The 22,275-nt window shown below is 38.6% G+C and overlaps 1 protein-coding gene across 1 annotated transcript in view; it reads right to left on the bottom strand.

Annotated features, from left to right (window-relative positions):
* Positions 1 to 14,287, bottom strand: part of LOC134207820 (protein halfway-like) — a 33,636-nt gene extending 19,349 nt beyond the window's left edge. The window contains exon 1 of the mRNA XM_062683759.1: positions 13,297 to 14,287. The gene's annotated coding sequence lies outside the window, so the exon portion shown is untranslated. The remainder of the gene's footprint in view (positions 1 to 13,296) is intronic.
* Positions 14,288 to 22,275: the final 7,988 nt, after the last annotated feature.

The following is a 22,275-nucleotide window of genomic DNA, read 5'->3' as shown; positions in this document are numbered from 1 at the left end:
TTGAAAATTGTACCACTCGTGTTAATCCCTGCTCTTCGTATTACCCCTTCCAAAGCGATGTTGAATAGCAGACACGAAAGACCATCACGTTGCCGTAACCCTCTGCGGGTTTCGAAGGAACTCGAGAACGCCCCTACGCACATCACCCGATCCATCGTCGCTTTGATCAACCGTTTCCAGGGCTTGCAATCCAATGAAGATGAGCAAACCACGCATGCCTCATTCTCTTGCTTGCTTCACAAGCAGCCAGTGGTAGTGAGGAAACAAATTCGGCAAGCAACACGAAGCTTCGATGCTCTTGTCACACATAAGCTACTGAATCATACATGTTCGTTGTTTGATCGCCTACAGAGAGAAGCGATTGTAACGAACTCTTGTGTTGATGTCACTCCTGCGTTGTATTACGGGAGAAGATGATACATAACAAACCAACACAATTCGGAATTTTGCAGCTGTTCTCAGGCTGCAATATACGAGACAAATGTAGCGCTTCTCTCTGAATACGTGTTTTTACGAAGCAGTTTGATTCACAAGCGCATTAAAAAAATGCGTTTATTCCTACGGGTTAGAGACTAATGGGGTATAGTATATCTAATATATCTTGGAAGCGGTTAGATTAAGAAAGTAGTCGTCTTTCACAAAGTTCTTCGGAAGGTCAAAACCATTTTGTTGAAGATTAATTTAGTTCGGAATTCATTGTTCATGAGACTTTCTGCAAGATAGGATATCTCGGAATCCATACAATTTAGCAAGTAGACGTACTCTACAAATATTTTTGGAAGATGATGTAGGATATCTCGGAATCTATTCAATTCAGAAAGAAACCGTCTTCTATAAAGTTGTTCACAAGTTTAAAACCATTATGTTAAAGATAAGCTTAGTTCAGGCAAGGTAGGATATCTCGGAATCTATTCAACTTGGAAAGTAGCCGTCTTCTACAAAGTTGTTCGGAAAGTCAAAACCATTATGTTGGAGATTAGTTTAGTTCGAAATTCGCACACCCAAAGGCGCTAGTATACATAAGACTTTCAGCAAAGTAGAATATCTTAGAATCCATACAATTTAGCAAGTAGCTGTATTCTACAAATCTGTTTGGATGGTAAAAACCATCATGTTGAAGATTAGTTTAGTTCAGAATTCATCCAACCAACGGCGCTAGTGTACAAGAGACTTTCGGCAAGGTAGGATATCTCGGAATCTATTCAATTTAGAAAGAAGCCGTCTTCTACAAAGTTGTTCAAAAGATCAAAACCATTATGTTGAAGAATAGTTTAGTTCAGAATTGATCCACCGAACGGCGCTAGTGTACATGAGATCTTCGGCAAGGTAGGATACCTCGGAACCTGTTCAACTTAGAAAGTAGTTGTCTTCTAAAAAGTTGTCCGGAAAGGCAAAACCATTAAGTTGAAGATTAGTTTAGTTCAGAATTCATCCACTCAATGGCGCTAGTGTACAAAAAACTTTCGGCAAGGTTGGATATTTTGGAAGCTATTCAATCTAGAAAGAAGCCGTCTTCAACAAAGTTGTTCGAAAGGTCAAAACCATCATGTTAAAGACTAGTTTAGTTCAGAATTGATCCACCGAACGGCGCTAGTGTACATGAGACCTTCGGCAAGGTAGGATATCTCGGAATCTATACAATTTGGCAAGTAGCTGTATACTACAAATTTGTTTGGAAGCCAAAAACCATTATGTTGAAGATTAGTTCAGTTAAGAATTGATCTACAACTTTGTGGAATATCACAACCAGTCTTGCAAAATGTCGTGACCATCACCAGATGATCAGATATGAAAACAAAAACCACCACGCTTTTAAACCATGTTCTTTACTGACAATCACTGCAAGCGCATCGTGACATGTAGAAGCTGACACGTGAGTACCTTAGGTAAGCGTGACACCCAGATTCACAACCACAAGCTGAGAGCCATAAAGAGCATCAGGTCGGTCAGCTGTCAAAAGTGCAGGTGAGCACCGTTATTGATTGATTTTGTCGTCGTTTGATTGGACTGACGTCGTTTTTAATTGATAAATCGGATAAATCAATAGTTAAATTAAGGGTTCATTCACAAATTACATAACGCTAAAATGGACCATTTTCAGCCCCCACCCACCCTCTCGTAACGTATTTTGTATGCAAGGGTTTTGAAATTTGTATGGGCCGTATTTGTGAATGGCTGGTGAATGGTGAATTTGGCCTAGTTAGTTAAACTAAGTTTTTACAAATTTGATCCAGACTATCTTTTAAAAAAGGCCAAATTTTTTTAATGATTTTTTCAAATGGATACAATCAAAAAACGACGCATCCTATAAAAAAAATGTTTTATGGATGACTACTTGAACCCCACACTGGAAAAAAAAAACAGTTTTTAAAATTAAAACTCGATTTGCAAAAAAACGCACTTTTTAATTTGAATGAAATTGTGCCTCACGATAGGTGATTATGTTCCCTACCAACCGTCCGTACATCGCAAGCTGGGCACTTTGAAGGAAAAAAAGTTTTTTTCAACAAAAACTTTTTCTTGTCGAAATTATTTTCAGTGTATTTTTATCCGTTGCGATTAGTTACGACCTAAATATTGTACTCTGCTTGACTGTACAGGAATATTTTAGTATATGTATGTATATGTTAATTCCACTGACACTCCTTGACACTAAAAAAAACAAATCTCCGACAAAAAAAAATTTTTGGTAGAAAAACTTTTTTCCCTTAAAAGTGTCAAGCTTGCGATGTATGGACGGTTGGTAGGGAACATAATTTCCTATCTTGAGACACAATTTCATACAAATCAAAAAAAGCATTTTTTCGCAAATCGAGTTTTAATCTTTAAAACTGATTTTTTTCAGTGTAGGGCTCAATTTGAATTGTTTCCGATATCTTTATTAGAAACTTTGACTGATTTTGCGATAGTCACCCATACAACATTTGTTTTGTAGGATGCGTCGTTTTTTGATTGTATCCATTTGAAAAAAATCAATAAAAAAAATTTGGCCTTTTTCAAAAGATAGTCTGGATCAAATTTGGAAAAACTACCCGACTAGAAGGTCATATCAAAATTATATCATCCTATGTTATTATGTTATACTAAATTTTTATAACAGAATTTGTTAGAAACATGGTGCAGGATGTTGTTAAAATATCTAAATTTCTATCAAAAACTACACTACTGGAAACAAAAAACTATCAAATTTTGTTACGATTTTATCATAAAAATAACATATTTTGTTAGAAATTTATAACAGAATCAGATACAAAATATATTGTTTCTGTTCAGTTGGATTTTTTACAAATCGTGATAGATCTCCAGATTGTGATCAACAATCATAATTGTTTTGTTTTTGTCTGAACAAGAATATTTTTCGAGAACATGAAATTAACAACATTACAAATAAGGCAACCTCTTCAAATTATATTAGCGTTGTGATATCTATGGCTGGGAGACTTTGCTACATTTATTTTAATTGCCTACTGTTGGGCAATTCGGTGTTAAGCATTTTTCAAATCATATTATGATAGAATCCTGTTACAATATTTGAAAGATAATGACTACTGAAAACAAAATTGTATCGAAATAAGTTATAAATATCACAATATGTTAAAATTGTGTTCAATTTATGTTATGCTCTTCTAGTCGGGTATGTATGTACTTTTCTTTTTACAGCACCTCTTAGAATATTGCACATAAAGTCAACATAAACAATAAGAACACTGGGAACATTTACCCAAAAGTTCTATTTTGGCTTCATGCATTTTTATTACATTTATTACATATTATCACAATCCATTAATTTCCGCTAAAGGGATTATTTCATTGCTGTCGAGCGTTGATTTCGAACCAAACACCGCATAGGTCAAGTGATCATCACGATAGTCAAGATGACATGGATATGACAACCACAACATCAGGAAAGTTTTCCTATCATTCATGCTGGTGATCACAGGTAGAAGAGTGAAGACATGGTGAGTGACCAAGCGCTAGTTGCTAAAATGTTACTTTCATGGTGATCGTTACACCAAGCATGTGAGATCCACATTAAGCATCACACATGACTTGGATTTTGTTATTGTCACGCTTTGCATGACTTGAACGGTGACACTTTGCAACTCTGATCACAACTCTCTGAATATCACAGATTCTGAGATATCTAATTCAACTGGTTGTCTCATATACGCTAGTGTCACAATGCGGATGAATTACGAAATAATGAGATATTCTCCGGGTTTAATCTTTCGAACAACTTTGTAGAATATCCTTCTTCTTCTTCTTCTTATTGGCATTACATCCCCACACTGGGACAGAGCCGCCTCGCAGCTTAGTGTTCATTAAGCACTTCCACAGTTATTAACTGCGAGGTTTCTAAGCCAAGTTACCATTTTTGCATTTGTATATCATGAGGCTAACACGATGATACTTTTATGCCCAGGGAAGTCGAGACAATTTCCAATCCGAAAATTGTCTAGACCGGCACCGGGAATCGAACCCAGCCACCCTCAGCATGGTTTTGCTTTGTAGCCGCGCGTCTTACCGCACGGCTAAGGAGGGCCCCAATGTAGGGGCCCAATGTACAGGGCCCCCAATTGTAGAATATCACAACTGTCTAAATTTTACAGACTCCGAGATATCTTATTCAACTGGTTGTCTCATAGACGATAGCGCCACCATGCGGATGAATTCCAAATTATTGAAATGTTGTTCACAATGGGTTTGATCTTTCGAACAACTTTGTAGAATATCACAACTGTCTAAATTTCACAGACTCCGAGATATCTTATTCAACTGGTTGTCTCATAGACGCTAGCGCCACAATGCAGATGAATTCTAAATTTTTTAAATGTTCTTATCCTATTGATGAGTTGCTTCGTGTCTTTGGTCTTCCAATCACGTTTGTATATAATGGAGCTCAGTAGACCAAAAATACTTTAGCAGTTTTCGAAACATTTTCACGCTTAATATTGTCCACCGTGTACTTTTCCTACGATCTTTGTTCGCTTAAAAGTACTGTACTATGTGTGCCACAGTACTTCCTGTTTTGATGGCATGTTTTATAACTGAAAATGCTGGAGTTGGAAAAAGTTTGTGGGAGACAATTTTCTGAATATTCTAAGGATTTATTCACATAAGGTATTATTTTTTTTTCCAAGTTACCATAAGGTATTATTGGTATTATTTCTCTGAAAGCATTAATGTTCTCATAGAAAATAATTGAATTATTGAAATTCCCGTTTTTAGTTCAAAATTTAGGTGCATTCCCTATGCTCCACCATTCTATTATTACACGCTTCCAGCGTGCGAATTGTGAACGTATGTTGATTGTGTCTATACGCTCTCTTACTACAGTACTGAACGAATTAAACATGTATCTCCTCAGTGCCATGTTGTAGCATGAAGCAATCCTTCTCGGTCCCGACCCGTAGAAATGGAACTTCCGAGCAAAACAAACCAGTAAATAATGCCAGCAACACAAGCAAAGCGAGAGAGAAGCTTTGTCGCTAAATGATGTTGTGAGTAGGTTGCAACACCGAGCAACAATACTTCATACGCAAAAATGAAGCACGACAACTCTCTCGTGCAGTATTTGTGCGACAAACACAGTACATCGAATATGTGTATCTCCTCTCTTTCGACGAATCTGAGAATTTCCATGCAACAAATTATCATAGAGTATATTCACAAATCTGCACTTTTTACAAGCCCTGACCGTTTCAGTTTATCCGGAAATCCGTGTTCGTGTATTAGCTGCCTTAGCTGATCCCGATCGATTGTATCATCTGCGCCTTTGAAGTCGATGAATAGATGATGTGTGGGCACGTTGTATTCGCGGCATTTCTGCAGTACTTGGCGAATGGCGAACATCTGGTCCGTGGTGGAGCGTTCGCCCATAAATCCCGCCTGGTACTGCCCCACGAACTTTCTTGCAATTGGTGTTAGTCGGCGGCATAAAATTTGGGAAAGTACCTTGTAGGCGGCGCTCAGCAATGTGATTGCGCGGTAGTTGCTACAATCCAGCTTATCGCCCTTTTTGTAGATGGGACACACGACACCTTTCATCCACTCCTGCTGCAAAACCTCCCTTCCCAAATCTTGGTAATGACCCAGTGCAGCGTTCTAGCCAGTGCCTCACCACCGTGTTTAAAAGCTCTCCTGGTAGTTGGTCAACCCCAAGGGCTTTGTTGTTCTTCAGCCGGCCAATCTCCTTCTGGATTTCATGGAGATCCGGAGCCGGTAAAGTTATGTCCTTCGTGCGATCTCCCAGGTCCATCACCATACCGCCAACTTCGTCTGCCACATCGCCATTCAGGTGTTCTTCGTAGTGCTACCGCCACCTTTGGATCACCTCACGCTCGTTCGCAAGAAGGTTTACGTTGATGTCCTTACACTTATCAGGCTGTGGCACGTGGCCCTTACGTGAACGATTCAACTTCTCATAGAACTTTCGTGTGTTATTATCGCGGTACAGTTGCTCCGTCTCTTCACGGTTTCGATCTTCCTGCTGGCGCTTTTTCCTCCGGAAAATCGAGTTTTATCTGTTCCGCGCCCGTTTATATCGTGCCTCGTTCGCCTTCGTGCGGTGTTGCAGCAATCTCGTCCATGCTGCATTCTTCTCTTCCACTAACTGCTCACATTCGCCGTCATCCAAGTGCAGCGGTTACGGTGCTACCAATGACGGATCGAATACCTCTCCAGCCATCTTCAAGAGACGCTGCGCCTAGCTGCTCTGTCGTTGGGAGTGCCACTTCTAGCTGCTGCGCCTATCCTTGGATTAGTCTACCGTCTTGTAGCCACCCAATGCTAAGCCGCGGCGTTCGACTTCGACACGTGTTGTACACCGTCGAGAGTTTTGAGCGCAGGCATACTGCAACGAGGTAGTGGGCGGATTCAATATTCGCACTGCGTTAAGTGTTAACGTTTGTGATATCGGAGAAGAATTTACTGTCGATTAGAACGTGGTCGATTTGGTTTTCCCTTTCGTGGTTAGGTGATCTCCATGTGGCCTTGTGGTGGTGCCACAGCTTTGGTTGACAAGATTGCAACGTGAAGGATTCCAGCGTTCCGTTCCCCGACAATACCACTTATCGCAGTCTTGTCCGCGCATTACTATATGTGAGTGCTTCAATATTGGGAAGGAAAGTGTGTTCACCTACGGCAGCTGATTGGGCAGCCGCGAAGAAAGTACTTCGATAGCTAAAGTGTACTAAGGGTGCACGACTGGAGTATAATAGTGATACAGGGCTTGTTGGGTACTCCGACGCTGACTGGGCGGGAGAACCGAACACTCGACGCTCGACCACAGGTATTGTGTTCCTTTGCTCTACGCTGGTGGTGCGGTTGCATGGGGAGCCATTTGCAGCTTCGTGTGACTCTTTCCTCCATGGAATCCGAGTACGTGGCACTTGGTGAAGCAAGTCAGGAGGCAGTTTGGCTACGAAGAATTTTGGAAGATTTGGGTGAGAAGCAGAACAGTGCAACATGTATTCTGGAGGATAATCAGAGTTGTATTCAGTTTGTTGATTCTGGTCGTATTACTCGGCGGTCCATATAGAAACGAAAGAGTGTTACGTTAAAGAGTTGTGTGCGCAGAAAAAGCTAGAACTTTTGTATTGCGCGACTGAAGACATGGTGGCGGATATTCTTACGAAGCCGTTGGGACTTTCGCAATAACGTTTCGTGGCAGTGGTGGCAACCAGTGTTGTAAAATGTCATTTGCATTCGTTTGTATAATTTTCGCAGAACTTTTTTCAGAAAGTAGCTATCAATTCATGTTGTATGACGAACTTATAGCGCTTAAATGGACCTACAACTTTGTCTTACATGACTTTGCTGTAATTATGTAATCTGGGGCGTGGGAGGCAAAATGTCATTCAAATGACATTATGTCAAATTGTCACGAAGAAAAAAACTGTGACAGTCGAAAGGAAAACACGTCTTGCCGTTTTCTCACAATTTTGTCAATCTGTTGCCGAAAAATAAGCTTGCTGTCGAGGGTCAAACTAAAGTAGTCAGCCTCGGTAGCCCATTCCACTGTCGTGCCACTAAAACCGGTTATATAATTCTCAGGCAGAACATGTTTGGGAGATTTTGAGTATAGGGACGTTGGTGACCTGGGTCTTCGTCATGTTATTATTATTATTACTTTATTAATCCAACGAACCTGTTTGTGGTTTAATTGAATGGCTTAAATCTAGTCTAATGTATAAATGTTAATAATATGCTCAGAAGATCAGAAAGAAAATATTTATAACAAACTGGCAAACAAACAGCACTCAAGAACAATATACATTATTCATTTGAAACGTTTCGCAAATTGATAAACTAAGTAAAACTAGACGAGCTTGGTTTCCACACATCAATCGAATGATTCACAAATTCGCGAAATCTTACACCATTTGGCCAAGTCGATTCACTCAATGCTAACACTTTCCATTTTTCTTTCAGTACTACTCTGAATGAAATATAATCTAGCGATCTACAATCTACCTGTTTAGACACAAGTTTGATCACTTTCTCGCAATCACGAACCGGAGCTCCAATACATCGATGAACCATGTCCCTCACTACATCTTCAGAAACAGAGTTGTCTATGTTTGTTAACAACAATGAGAACGATCCATCCAACGAGACTCGATGTTGATGTGTTAATCCACCCTTGTGTTCATTTTTCGCAATATTTATTGTAGGGCACACGATGGTCTCGTCCTCCTTTTTCAACAACTGAGAAGCAGCAATAGGTGTCGCATATCGATTAGTTTCAGAATGTGGTGCTAGATCATTCGAAGCTCGTAATTTCAGTGCATCCATGATTCGAGAAACTTGAGTTTGTAGGTCTTGTAGTACATATGTCGATTTGTAGGGTGATAGGGTCAGGCAACGTTGTATTTTGCTTAGAATTCTTCCAATTTTGATAGCAATTAAGGCATCCATCACACATCCACAGAGCTCCCCTATGACCGTTTGATATGGAACGCAGCTGATCTTTATTCATACCAACACATGAAGCGTGAAACGAATGATTGCACGGTCCAGCACAAACAACGTATAATCCAACTTCGGAGGAAATTTGGCGCGCACAGTTTTTGCATTCTACCATCTTTGCAATTTGGTTGGGAACGTTTGACTGAGCCATAATCAAATATTTCATCAATTTAATGCAAACTCTTTATACTTGATCGTAACGCGCGAAACTTTTTATCCGGTTGACGTAATTTCACTTATTTAAAAGAATGTTTAAGAAACAGAAACGTTCTAATGTTTCGACGTAATAAATCACACGACCAAATCGGAAAAGCAACAGCAAACGAAAAGAAAGCAAACGAAATAAACAAACGTTAATACAGATCTTCCACCTGGTGAGGTATTATGTCATGATATCTGTCGTGGCCAAGCGAATGTCGAGGGTCCTCGAATATCTGAATTCTCATGGGCTGTGTACTCAAAAGACTTTTGACGTAAACTACGCCTAAGGGGAAGACTCGGATACAGGGTGTAAAATGAAAATTTCAAAATTGGAGACCGTCACGAAATCATGTAAGATTTGTAACATTAATAGGTCCTATATCTTTCAATGGATTTTAAAGATTTATATATCAATCGATTCATAAACTCTCCACCAATTTGCCAGTACTATTGAAACTTTTGAGTATCATCGCTAAAGTATTGAAAATTTTAGTTCTTTCATGCATTATTCATACCCTATGTAGCGCGTTCCAAGCCTTGATAATTGCCTACTTTTAGGGTATTATCAATTGTTAAACTGAGGTGTGTGAATGGGTTAACCCAGCTGCTAGACAGTGGGGTCCTTACTTCCTCACACAGTGGGAGATGCTACTAAAGCTGGGTAGTAGTGTCGGTGGGATAGTTTCTTCTCTTCTAAATAGAGCGGAATAATTGGTTCGGTGTACTATATTTGGTTTTACGTAGTTTACGTCGAGCGGTCGTGTCTTGTATACAACCCCTCATTCTCTTTTGGATTCAAACCCTGCTCTTGGGACAGTTTTGTTCTCCGTCAGCCGACGAAATTCACAATTAGACAGAGGGTCTTTTCGCGATTAAATGACGGATCTTTGAGTGCGAATCCGGCGGATCGACCTTCACAAACACAGGCGGGCACTCCTCCTTTTACTTTTTGTGGACCTGAGGCAGCTGGAATGAATTGTTGCTTCTTGGGTTTTTATTACCGAAATCGTCAGTTGGAAACGACGAATAGATGTTGCTAGACAGAAGGGGTTTCTCTCGCTTCTAACTGTGGTGCGTTTTGCCACTTTGCCACTACGCCAGTCACGCAGTTTACGGAGGGTCCATAGATCGTCTTTCACTTGAACGAACCGGCTTTCTAGTTAGACACTTCGCCTGCTTGTGTCCGTCGGATCGTTGTCGATAACTATTGACGTAGAACTACGTCTGTCTTTTCTATATTGGGGTACACTTTAAAATTGCAAAAAATTGAAAAACGTCACGAAAATATGATAGACTTTGATCATTAATATCTCAGCCGTTTCTCGATGGATTTTCTATTTTCATGGACCATTCGATCAAGGAAGAGTCAACGCTTCATATCTGATGTACACTGAAGTCGTTTTTTAGGCGGTTTTTTAACACGAATCGTATTTTTGAGCGATTTTTTTTCACTCAAATTTTGGGATTTACGCGGATTATTCAGACATATTTTGGGATTTACGCGGTTTTTTACGTTGTTTTAATTTACGCGGCCCATATCCTCCGCGTAAAAACTGACTCCAGTGTATTACAATATTTACGTATGATAATATTTAGTATTGAAACTTGCTAACAGTTTAGGAATCGGTTTCGGTGAATCAGTCAATCTCATGAGTGCATAGCAAGCTTCTTCTTCCATAGCACTACATTCCAACTGGAACTTGGCCTGCTTTTCAAAGTAATCTATTAGTATTTCTTTAGTTATTAATTGAAAGCTTTCCTTGCTGCCATAGCATTAGAATGTTTCCCACCTGAAACATCTTAGATCAGATCGAGAATCGATCTCGCCATCTCCGGATTCTGCGCTTTTGTTCTCAAGTTCCCCTCTAACTGGGGCCCTCAGGCCAGCATAGACGTCAAATTAATGCAACTGGGCAATGTTTCTGCTAACTTACACGCGCGTTTTCTCTCTAAAGCATGGGGCATTTGACGATAGCTTCTCGCTTATGTCTATTGATGCCAGTAGAGAGTATCGAAATCTTCTTCGCTGCTGCAGTGGATGCGTTCTGGTATTTTTTTTCGGCTCGTTTTCACTGATTCCTAGGTGTCTGCCGGAGTAAATGCAAAGTCCGGCGCAACTCACGTGAAGGAATGATAATTATTATCAATAAACTTTCAAACTGTCAAGCAGCGGTCAAGGCAGCGGCACACTATCAGCCAGATTATTGCAATCATCATTCAATGATAACTGATCAGGTGTGGAAAGTAGGAGAGTTGTCATCGGCGATAACTTTTCAAATCTTCTTCTTCTTCTCATTGGCATTACATCCCCACACTGGGACAGAGCCGCCTCGCAGTTTCGTATTCATTAAGCACTTCCACAGTTATTAACTGCGAGGTTTCTAAGCCAATTGTTGCATTCGTATATCATGAGGCTAACACGTTGATACTTTTATGCCCAGGGAAGTCGAGACAATTGTTTCAATCCAATCCGAAAATTTCCTAGACCGGCACCGGGAATCGAACCCAGCCACCCTCAGCATGGTCTTGCTTTTAGCCTGCGCGTCTTACCGCATGGCTAAGGAGGGCCCTCCTTTTCAAATCTTGCAAACGATTAATTATAAACACAAAATTATTATTTCAATGTAAACCTAACTAATTCCAATTTAATGTCAACAATGAAGCTCAATCGGATGTTTGGCATTGTGTATTGGTGTTATGTAGGAAAATAAGTTCAAAAGTAGCATTTACCAATAATGCTTCGAATCGAGATACAATTATCAAACGATTCTTACTCTCTAGCGAGTTTTTTTAATTCATAATTTGGATATGTGATCGGTTGAGAGTGTTATTCATCCTCGTTTATTTGAAAATTTTATTTTTATCGTCTTTTTTAAATGTTGGTCTAAAACTTATATACATCACTATGGTTCGTAATGTCCACTCAATCTCAGGAGAACAGGATAAACAACGAAAACAGATTCACCATGGGCTTGAAAAACGCTTGCTTTAATTGGTCTCATCGAACAGAAAAGTCGTAAATCTGTACCACATAGCTACGTAGTTCAACGTCACCTTTGCGTACAACCCGATTGGGCTGCACCTTTGAGTTTTTTTACCGGGTTATTGTTTGGCATTCTGGGTACGTGTCCAGCCCACCGCAGTCGTCCGATTTCCGCGTTTAGAACTATGGGTGGTTCTCACAACAGGTGATGCAACTAGTGGTCCATTCGTCTAATACACGTACCGTCTGCAATCTGCACGCTACCATAGATGATCCTTTCGAAAGCTCCAAGTGCGCGTCGATCTTGGTCCTCCACGTGCAGCGTTCAGGTCTAGTGTCAGTAGAGGACTTCTGATTTAATGAGCGTCTTGTAGATAATTAGTTTGGTGCGGCGGCGAACTCTATTCGGTCGGAGCGTTTCACTCCATCCGACAACGATACTTGCAGAGAAATTCGGAAACGCATCGTAGCAGGAAATCGTACGTAATTTGTACTCCACAAGACACTTCGATCGGAATAGAGGCAGAATGTCGGACAATGAAGAAAACAGTGGCATAGACCACACCGGCTTTAATTTGAATAGACGAAATGAAGTTTTCAAATATATATTTTTATCAAATTGGCATCGCCTGTTATCGCATACCTGTTCTATGCGAATAGGAAACGCAGCAAAAATGGACAAATAGTGGATTACAGGCAGTATATAGGGCCCTATATACTATATATCTACCACAAATTGAATAATGAATGAAATCTGAATAAATAGGATAACCATCAGCTATGGATTGATTTCTTGCACACAAGAATTGCAAATGCACTGAATAAATGATAAATGACTCAATTCTGTCTGTCTGAACCTTATTGACTCGGAAACTACTGAACCGATCGGCGTGAAAATTTGTATGCAGAGGTTTTTGGGGTCGGGGAAGGTTCTTAAGATGGTTCGATACCCCTCCCCGCTTTGGAAAGGGGGGCTGTCATACAAATTGAAAATCAATTACTTCATAACTCGAGATCTAATCAGAGAATTAATTAATTTTAAGCGAAACGAAGTTCGTCGGGTCTGCTAGTGATAAATAATACAAGCATTCCATAGACAATAATATAATGTGATGGTTATGATAAACAGATTAACTACTTACCCTTATTGTTGTCTAATCTAAATTTGTTCTTATTTGAGCGCTGCTATGATATTTACACTCTTCACTACAAACAACTATAAACTACAGTTCTCTCTCGTGCATTCCAGACTCCTCTACAGTCAATGGATGCACCCTGGGCTGGTGCATTACACGCAGTAATACACTTTCATGGCGACGACTATAGTTTCTACAGATAGGCGCCGAGAGATAAGGCACTTCCCAATTGCATCTTGTTGTGGAATAATCCTTTTGTAAATCTTCACGACTTCGCTCTGTTCTTGAACTTAAATGGCTTAAATCACACCGCCTTGTATTTTTTTATCAGCAAATATGTATTCCATTCACACCCGGAAAAAAAAGTTTTATCTCTCGAATTCCAACTTATCACTTCCACTGAACAAACATTGCCGCAATCAAACGGTGTAACCGTTTCGATCATAATAAATTTTGTAGAGAGGAATCTACGAGGCAAGTCTTTATGACAACGTAGTTTGCTCAAAATATTCCTTCCATCTATTTGGGGAAATGTAAATAGACTCACGTAAGAAATAGGCAAAAACAATACTAAAAGCAACAGAAGAAATTGGCTAAGCCACTCTGACATATGTTTTGAATGTTTAATCTGCACACGAACACATTCCGTACGTTTGTCTCAATCGCACTTGCTTAATATTAGTGATGCTTGAATGGAAACAAGTTACACAGAGCTTGATTCGGACTGTCTACATATGCCTTATGATGAGCTTGGTAATGCTTATAAAAACACACGCAGACACGCTGCCTAGCGGGACATGACAATAAAACTGGATTTGCCGATCTATTTTTAATGGTAATCACACTTATCAAACACTAAAATAGCGCCTATTTTAATCCGCCGGTTGTACTAATTAATACAGATTTATTTTTAGCTGTGCACACTTCCCAATTGGCAGGCCAAAATAAGTCTCAACGAATGGTAGCACTTCATTGCTCGTTCTGTTGCGTCCAACGATCGTAGGAACCCGTTAGAGACTGATAGCGCTTTGCGGCGAACGATACGGCTATGGCTAGTGCGGATGACTTCTAAGTAGGCGCCACACCACCACCCACCATTTGATTGAGATAGAGGAGACGAATTAAACCTACAACAATGCGATGACCGGTCGTCAGATGGTCCCATGATATTTAAACCTATTCGCGCACTGTTTTGGTGTGTTCAAATTCATTGGTATTTGTATGGGAGAGCGAGCTATACGAACGATTAAAATATGCGCTCTGTTTTCTCTCATTAATTTATTAGGGGAAGGTGGGTAGACTTGATCCCCGGGGAGATTTGATCACCCCCTGTTTTATCGAGAACTAAAGTAGTTTTGTTCTAGCGTATTTTTTTAGTACAGATCCTCTAGACAAATGACCTTTATGTGGTGAGTTATTCTTTGGATTGACAACCTTGTTTATTCTGCAGGGCGGTTTGTATGTTTTGACCTTCCTAAAGATTTTTTTATTAGCCTCGCAAAATATGAACAACTTTTCATAACAATGACCAGTCTTTCATTTTTTTTACAGATAATTCGATAATTCCGCGTATTTTGAAGGGAAAATATTTAAAAAACTTGAGGGCACCTTTCTAATTTTATCAAAGCAAGTTCTTGGAGGGATCAATTTCCCCCGAATATTTTCAGTCGATTTTTGACAGCTCTCCAAAAAATCGATTGTGTATCAATAACAACAATAATTTAAGGACTGTCATACATCAGTAAAGTTAAATACTATATTTCTTAGAGAGTCTGTGTTGAAATCGTGTATGTTTATTTATTTTTGGTTGTAATACATCGGAAATCAGAAAAGGGGATCAAGTCTACCCAGTCTCCCCTACCCTCTTTCGTTTGGTTTTGTATGCATTTGATTTGGATACCTACACGTTTTGCGCAAGCCGCACGTTTGATAAGCATAAACCGCTACTAATACGAGTATGTATGTTTATAGAAAGATGCACTTCAATTGAATTACATTTCTATCAGTCAGTATCTAATAAATGGGAAACCATGGATTCAAACACGATTTTTAAAAAGGTCGTTTGAAGTGAATCGAAAATGAAACCAGCCATAAGCTTTAAAGTACAACATAAATGTTATGATATGATTTTATCCACTGATACACACCAAGTTTCGTAGTCTCGTAATTTATTTTTATGTACATCAGCCGAATTTAGATTTTGTTTCGTATCTCAATATCTCTCATATTCATATCTCAATATCTGTGTCGATGGTTCTCTCGGTCATTACAATCCACATTCATTTTTGCTTTCTTTATCTCGACAACCTCTCTATTTCGATGTATTTCTATCTCTATGTGTTCTGGTCATATTTTGTTCATGATGCACTCTCCACACGGTAGCACGCAAGTACCCATTAATGGGTATTTTCGTACCCATTTCTAACAAAAGCGGCATAACTCATTTAATGGGTAAATCACGTTTACCCATTAATGAGTACGTGCCCCAAACTTCAAAAATGGGCTTTTAATACTCTTGTTTATTCTTTAAGAAATGGGTAAAAAATCCTCATTTCATCAAAACAACAGAATTGAGGTTAGAATGAAATAAAATGGAATCAACATGAAATACCTTGTTTAATAATTTAAAACGCATGGATATGTTATCTTTTATTTAAAAATTTACTTTGTGTGGCAACAAATAAATAACTCTTTCTTTCATATATTCAAGTGCTCAACCTCCTCCTTGCTCCTTTCATCAAACCTAGCTGGTTCGTTGGCTGCGGTCCCACATCGTGTCGTATCTGTTTCTTCTGATACTTGTCCTTTTACAACCTTCGACTGGATGATGTCCCATACTTTGAGCCCCTGTTGTGATCATCCTCCGAAAGTCCAATGATGAGACTTGACCCTTCTGATATGATCCGGAATTGAATGTTGTTTTCACAGTGCTTCTTGTTTCTGCCTTGAAGTGACCGCCTTTCATTGACACTGTCGGATCGGGGAATAGGATACACATCGCGATGCTTTTTCTCCCACTCGTCGTTTCGTTCCTGACTGGAGTTTATGGCCAGTGACTATCCTATGGGCCAATATTTCCATGATTCACAGGCAAGTTTTTCACTAGAAAACAGAATTTTATTTAAAATTCCTGTGTATGAGGACGGCTATTTGTTTCCTTTGCGCAAACAGTCTAAGACAAACTAAAATTATTTCAACTTACCTCACGCTTCAAGAGAGTAGATCAACCATAATGCGTTTTTCTCGTTTTGCCGGGCGAGTTTCAAACAGAATAATGAGTTTTCTACGTAGAAACTGAAAATATCAGAAATGGCGACCGCGGCGGACAAATATATGTAATGCATACAATTTACCCAATCTAACCTTTCGGAAGAGATACTTGTTGATGGGGAGAAAATACTCTTTTGATTGATGAAAAAATACTCATTTTATGACATCTCAGCACATTTTATAAAAATGAGTGAATTTGCCTCATTTAATGGGTATTCCAAAGCTTCCGTGCATATGTCGATATATTCAAATTTTTTTTTTTTTTTTTTTTCTTTCCCTTTTTGTGGCACAGACCTGTTGGTCCATATATGCCAGGTGTATCAAGTGATGGTTGTCTTGTCAATTGACGGTACGGTAGCGAGTAAATATTTTGATTGACCTCTGTCAGATGCAGTTCCGATCAATTCCAAAATTGCAGTCTTGTGAATCCAGTGCAAATCAAAGAGTTGATACTTATTATTTATTCTATTTATTGTTGATACGCGGGAATCCTTCAAACATTGGTTCCGATCTCCTTCACAAATTCGGCTATTTGAATGTATTCATTTGTTTTTTGTTTTTAGGACACGGATGAGGTCGGTTTTACGATCCAGTACAGGATACTTTTGTCTAGCCAAATTATACTTTGGACAGTCATAGAGGATGTGGGTCAAATTTTCTTGAACGTCGCAGTCATCACAGTTTTCCGATTGGATAAGGTTCCATCGATAGAGTCTGTCTTTAGTAGCTGTGTGTAGTGTTCTTATTCGTCCTATGGTAATAGTCTGTGTCGTAGTCATTTCCATCTTGTAATGCCATGGCTTCATTTCTACCGTGTTCATAATTTGGAAGTGTTCTTTGCCTTTTTCCTGTGATTTTGTTACATACTCTTCGTTCCACTCTCTAACCAACTCTTTTTTAAAACTAACAAGTGAGTCACCTGTAGTTAGGGGATAATATTCTGCATTGGATTTAATAATTCCTAGCTTAGCAGCTTCATCTGCTCTGTCATTGCCGACAATATCAATGTGGCCTGGTATCCATTGAATAATAATTTTCTGTAAATTGTTGCAACTAACTATTGTGTTGAACTGTTGTACTAGATAATTTTCTATGGTGTTGTTTATGAGTGCCATGCAACTAGATTGTGAATCCGTAAGGATAGCTATTCTAAATTGATTAACACTGATCGCGTATTCTAGGGCCTCGATTATACCAACTAGCTCAGCATTCATAATAGAGAATTCTGAATTCAATTTATAGTTCAAAGAGATTCTGTTTTCCTGGTCATATATGCCATATCCTACGCCGACTTCGGTTTTAGAGCCGTCTGTGTAAAGTATGTATTTCTTCTCTAATGAGCTTTTGAACTATTGATTTCTGTAAAGCAAGTGGAGTATTTTTTTCTATTTATATTTTTTATGTGCGGTATTATTTCTACTAAACTATGGTCTCTAGTTATAATTGGATAATTTTGTATTTTGCATTGTAGAATGTGGTAGTTGTTAATCGATGCTATTTTTTCAAGGTAACTATGCTGCTTAGGGAGTTCGTCTGAGTTTATTAATGATTTTATGTGGTTTGTTATCGGGCTAATTTCGAAATTTAATGTTTTTAATATTTCCTTGTATGCTAAATATTGGGCTCTGTATTGTATGGGTAGTTCGCCTATTTCTGCATAGAGAATATGGTTGGGGGTTGATTGAAGGTATCTGTTGGAAGTTCTGATTGCAAGATTTTGTACTTTTTCTATTCTGGTTAGGTCTGTTTTACATGCTTTGGAATATATTGTTAAACCATAATCTAACTGCGATCGGACTATTGAATTGCTTATTCTTTGTAGGACTTTAGGGTGACACCCTCCCTTTTTTCTGCTCAACATCTTTAAAACATTTATCTTCTTCTTAGCTTTATTAACTGTGTGTGTAATGTGTGCTTTAAAGTTTAACTTATGGTCTATCCAAATTCCTAAGTGTTTGTGAATAAACTTTATCTCTACTGGGATGTTGTTTATTACGATGTTAATATTGTCTGGGGGCTTATTCATAAATATAATGGTAGCGGATTTTTCTGGGTTCACTTTTAAGCCTAGTTTATTTAATTCTGTGCATATTATATCTAGTGTACTGTTCATATTATTGCTAGCTTCTGTTGGATCTGTCCCTATTGCTATTATGGAAAAGTCATCGGCAAATTGAATGAGTGTACCATCTTCTGTTATGTCATGTAATGTGGATGTATAAATGTTGAATAATACGGGTGATATAGGGCATCCTTGTGGAAGACCTTTATTAGATATTTTTGTTACTGTGGAGCCGTCGTTTAATGTCAACTGTACTGTACGTTTACTTAGATAAAAGAAAAGCCAATCAGTGATGTGTGGAGGGAAGTTCTTTTCAATTATTATTTTCAAAAGGATGGTAATGTCGACATTGTCAAATGCTTTTGAAAGATCTAAAAATGTGACCATTATACACTTTTTTTGAGATTTTGCTTTTTCTATGCTATGTACTACATAATTAACACAATTTATAGAGGATGTTTTGCTTCTAAAACCAAACGAGTATGGGGATAATGTTCTTCCATTGTGTATAAATTTGACTATTTCTTGTTTAATTTTAATATTAATTGTTTTAAGGAATATTGGTATAAGGCAGATAGGTCGGTAAGAGTTTGGAGAGTGTTCATTTTTACCCGGTTTTAGAATAGGTATAACTTTTATGATCAACCAGCTTTCAGGAATTTTAAGACTATTTAGAACTTTGTTACACATTGTTGTTATGACTTTTATAAGTTCAACATCTACATGCTTTAAAATATAGTAAGAGATGTTATCATGACCTGGTGCCGAGCTATCCTTTTTTGATCTTATTGTATTGATTAGTTCATTTGGGGTTATTGTTAAAGGCGAGGGGGTTTTGTTTACTTTGTACTGTATATCGGATGTTATGCTGGGAAAATTGAGGTCCATGAATTTATCGGCTAACTCCCTATCATTCATTAATCTAAGGTTGTTTTTCGATGGAAAGCCACCACTGATTAGCTTTACTGTCGACCATAATTGTTTTATGTTTAGATCTGGTGTTAGTGTATCTGTGAGATCTTGAAAACTTTTTCTTTTGGCTTTTCTTATTTCTGTTTTTAAGATTGCTCTAGCTTTTTTGAATTCAGTGAAATTTTGCATTGTAAGATTTCTAAGATAATTGTGAAATTTATTTTGTTTTTTATCAAAGAGTTGTTGAATGTTACTGTTCCACCATGTTTTTGGGTTAAATTTTTTATTTGGTTTATATTTTGTTTTATCGATTTCGCTTTTAAATATGTTACTTAGTTGTTCTGGTGATGTTATGCTATTTGGGTCTATTGCGTTAATGTTTTGGATTGACTTTTTCTTGTTTATAAGACTGGTATTGTAGATAAACTTTTGTGCCTGATTTATTATTTTAAGAATTATTATTTTGTGATCTCCACAAATTTCCTCGTCTAATACTGACCATTCAGCCAATGGGGCAAGACAATTTGAAACTAGTGTTAGGTCTATTGCGGAAGGTAGTTTGTTTGGGTGAGTTATCATTGTTGAAGTACCATCATTTAAAATTACCATGTTCCTATTTTCTATTGAGCCTAAAAGAAGTTCCCCTCTTGGGCATGTTTTGTCCGACACATTCCATACCGGATGGTGAGCATTAAAATCACCCGCTAAAACTGTTCTGAGATTTACTTGGTCAATAAAGTTTAAAAGAGTTGAAAGAGGGTTCCTAATCTGACTGTTATTTATGGGACTCGGAGGTATGTAAATCGAAATAAACAGTATTGGATTAATAGTGTTCGTGGTTTTTATTGCTATTGCTTCTACAGGCTGGATATCTGGTAAGGGGATTTCTTGGAAAGCTATTTCGTTTTTTATCAAGAAGGCTACGCCGCCGTAGCCGTTATCTCTTGTTTTTTTGATGAATTTATAACCGGTAAATTTGAAATTTTCATCGGGTTTCAACCAAATTTCTGATAATATTGCAATGTCGACATTATGTTTTTGTAATAATTTGGTGAGTAGTGAACGGTTAGATACAGGTCTGATGCTATTGATATTGTTCTGTAGTATCGTTAAATTACGAACTAAATCCATTACTGTTTAAAGGGTGGTTTTGCAGGTTGTAGTATTTCGGGATTGATCAGTTCATTCAACTGCTCACTAATGTTGCGAAGGAACTGCTTGTCGGTTCCCTTATTGAGGTCGTTTGAGTCTGTAATGTTCTCTGATATTTTTTCCTGAATTTCTTTGATTTTGTTGATGAGTTTGTTTAAATTTAGTTGTTTAACTATTTCAATTTTGAGTTTGTTTACTATTTGGGTTAGCTCTGTCTTGGTAATGTAGTTGGAGTCTTCGTTTTCTTTCAGTCCGTGTGTCCCTGGCATTGTCTTGGTAACTGTTTGGGTGGAATAGTTAGTTATGGGCTTCGGTGTTTCTTTGATTGTGTGTATTTCATTTTGTGTGGTTGGTGGAGTGATTGTAGGGAAGTCTACTAGTGATTGGAGTCGTTGTTGTGTTTGTGATTGTTTGGGGTAGAGTTTTTCGGCTTCGTCAAAGGACAGTTTATTATATGCGATCGCTTTTCGAATATTGTCTTGTCGGTCTCGTTCCCTGCAATTTGTGTCAAATGCTTTGTGCGATCCTCTGCAATGGAAGCACAAGGTATTGAGTGATGTGCAGTCTTTTCCCTCATGTCCATTTAGTGAGCAGTTGTAGCATCGGGTTTGATCTGATTTACACGCCTTCGAGATATGCCCATAACGCAAACACTTCCAGCAGAATTTCAGCGGAAACAAATACACGTCAACTTTTCTTGGTATTGTATAAACCACCACTTCTTGTGGTAGTTTTTCTCCTTCCGCGTAAATTTTAACTGAGTATGTGGGTACTAGCTTTTTGTCAACCATTTTTGGATTCGCTCTACTTTCGTTATTTTGATTCGCTCACATTCAAGGTTTTCCAGAAGTTCATCATCCGTGAACGATAGTGGTATGTCCCTAATGACGCCAATGGTTTCCTGGAACATTTTAGGGACGTAGATTTTGTATTTGTATGTTTCTGTCAGTATTTTGGAATTGATCAAGTTTTCAGCGTGTCTGGGATTGTCGAAAGTTATTTTGAAGCGATGGTTTCCGGCGGGTTTGAGCTGTTTGTATTGAGTGATTTTGATGTTTTGGAGAAATTTAGCTATTTCCATTATGTGTAGTTTGTGTTTTTCGTCAGTTGGTTCCATGATAAATGTCTTGTAGATTTTATTCTGAATCCATCCATCTTCCAGAAAACCATTGGCCTCATTTTTCTTTTTCATGCCCTTATTCTTAGCTTTGTCCGTATGGGTTGCGTTCTTGTCCTTTTTCTTGTCGTGTTTCGTCGTGTTCAAGTTCTTGTCGTCGGTGTGTTCGGTTGTCTGCGTAATGTTCTGAGTCGATTTGTCCTTCTTAATTTTCTTTTTCTGCAGTTTTCCTCTTCGTCCGATGATGACTCCATTTTCTGCGATGAGCCATGGAGCCATCGCTAGCCGACTCGTAACCTGTACCAGATCCGTCCTTATCTATGAGGTTATGAGCCTCATCTTCATCCTCATCCATGTCCACCCACGAGTCTCTTTCGAGACCGCGGAGCAGAACCGAGACCTACCTTATTTGTTGGGAGTCAAAACCAATGGAGTCTGATTCAAACGTGATCCGCACACTTTTTCACAAGTC

This window comes from Armigeres subalbatus, chromosome 1 (genome assembly GCF_024139115.2).
Source record: "Armigeres subalbatus isolate Guangzhou_Male chromosome 1, GZ_Asu_2, whole genome shotgun sequence".
NCBI classification, from domain to species: Eukaryota; Metazoa; Arthropoda; class Insecta; order Diptera; family Culicidae; genus Armigeres; species Armigeres subalbatus.
This window is presented reverse-complemented; position numbering and strand designations above follow the sequence as displayed.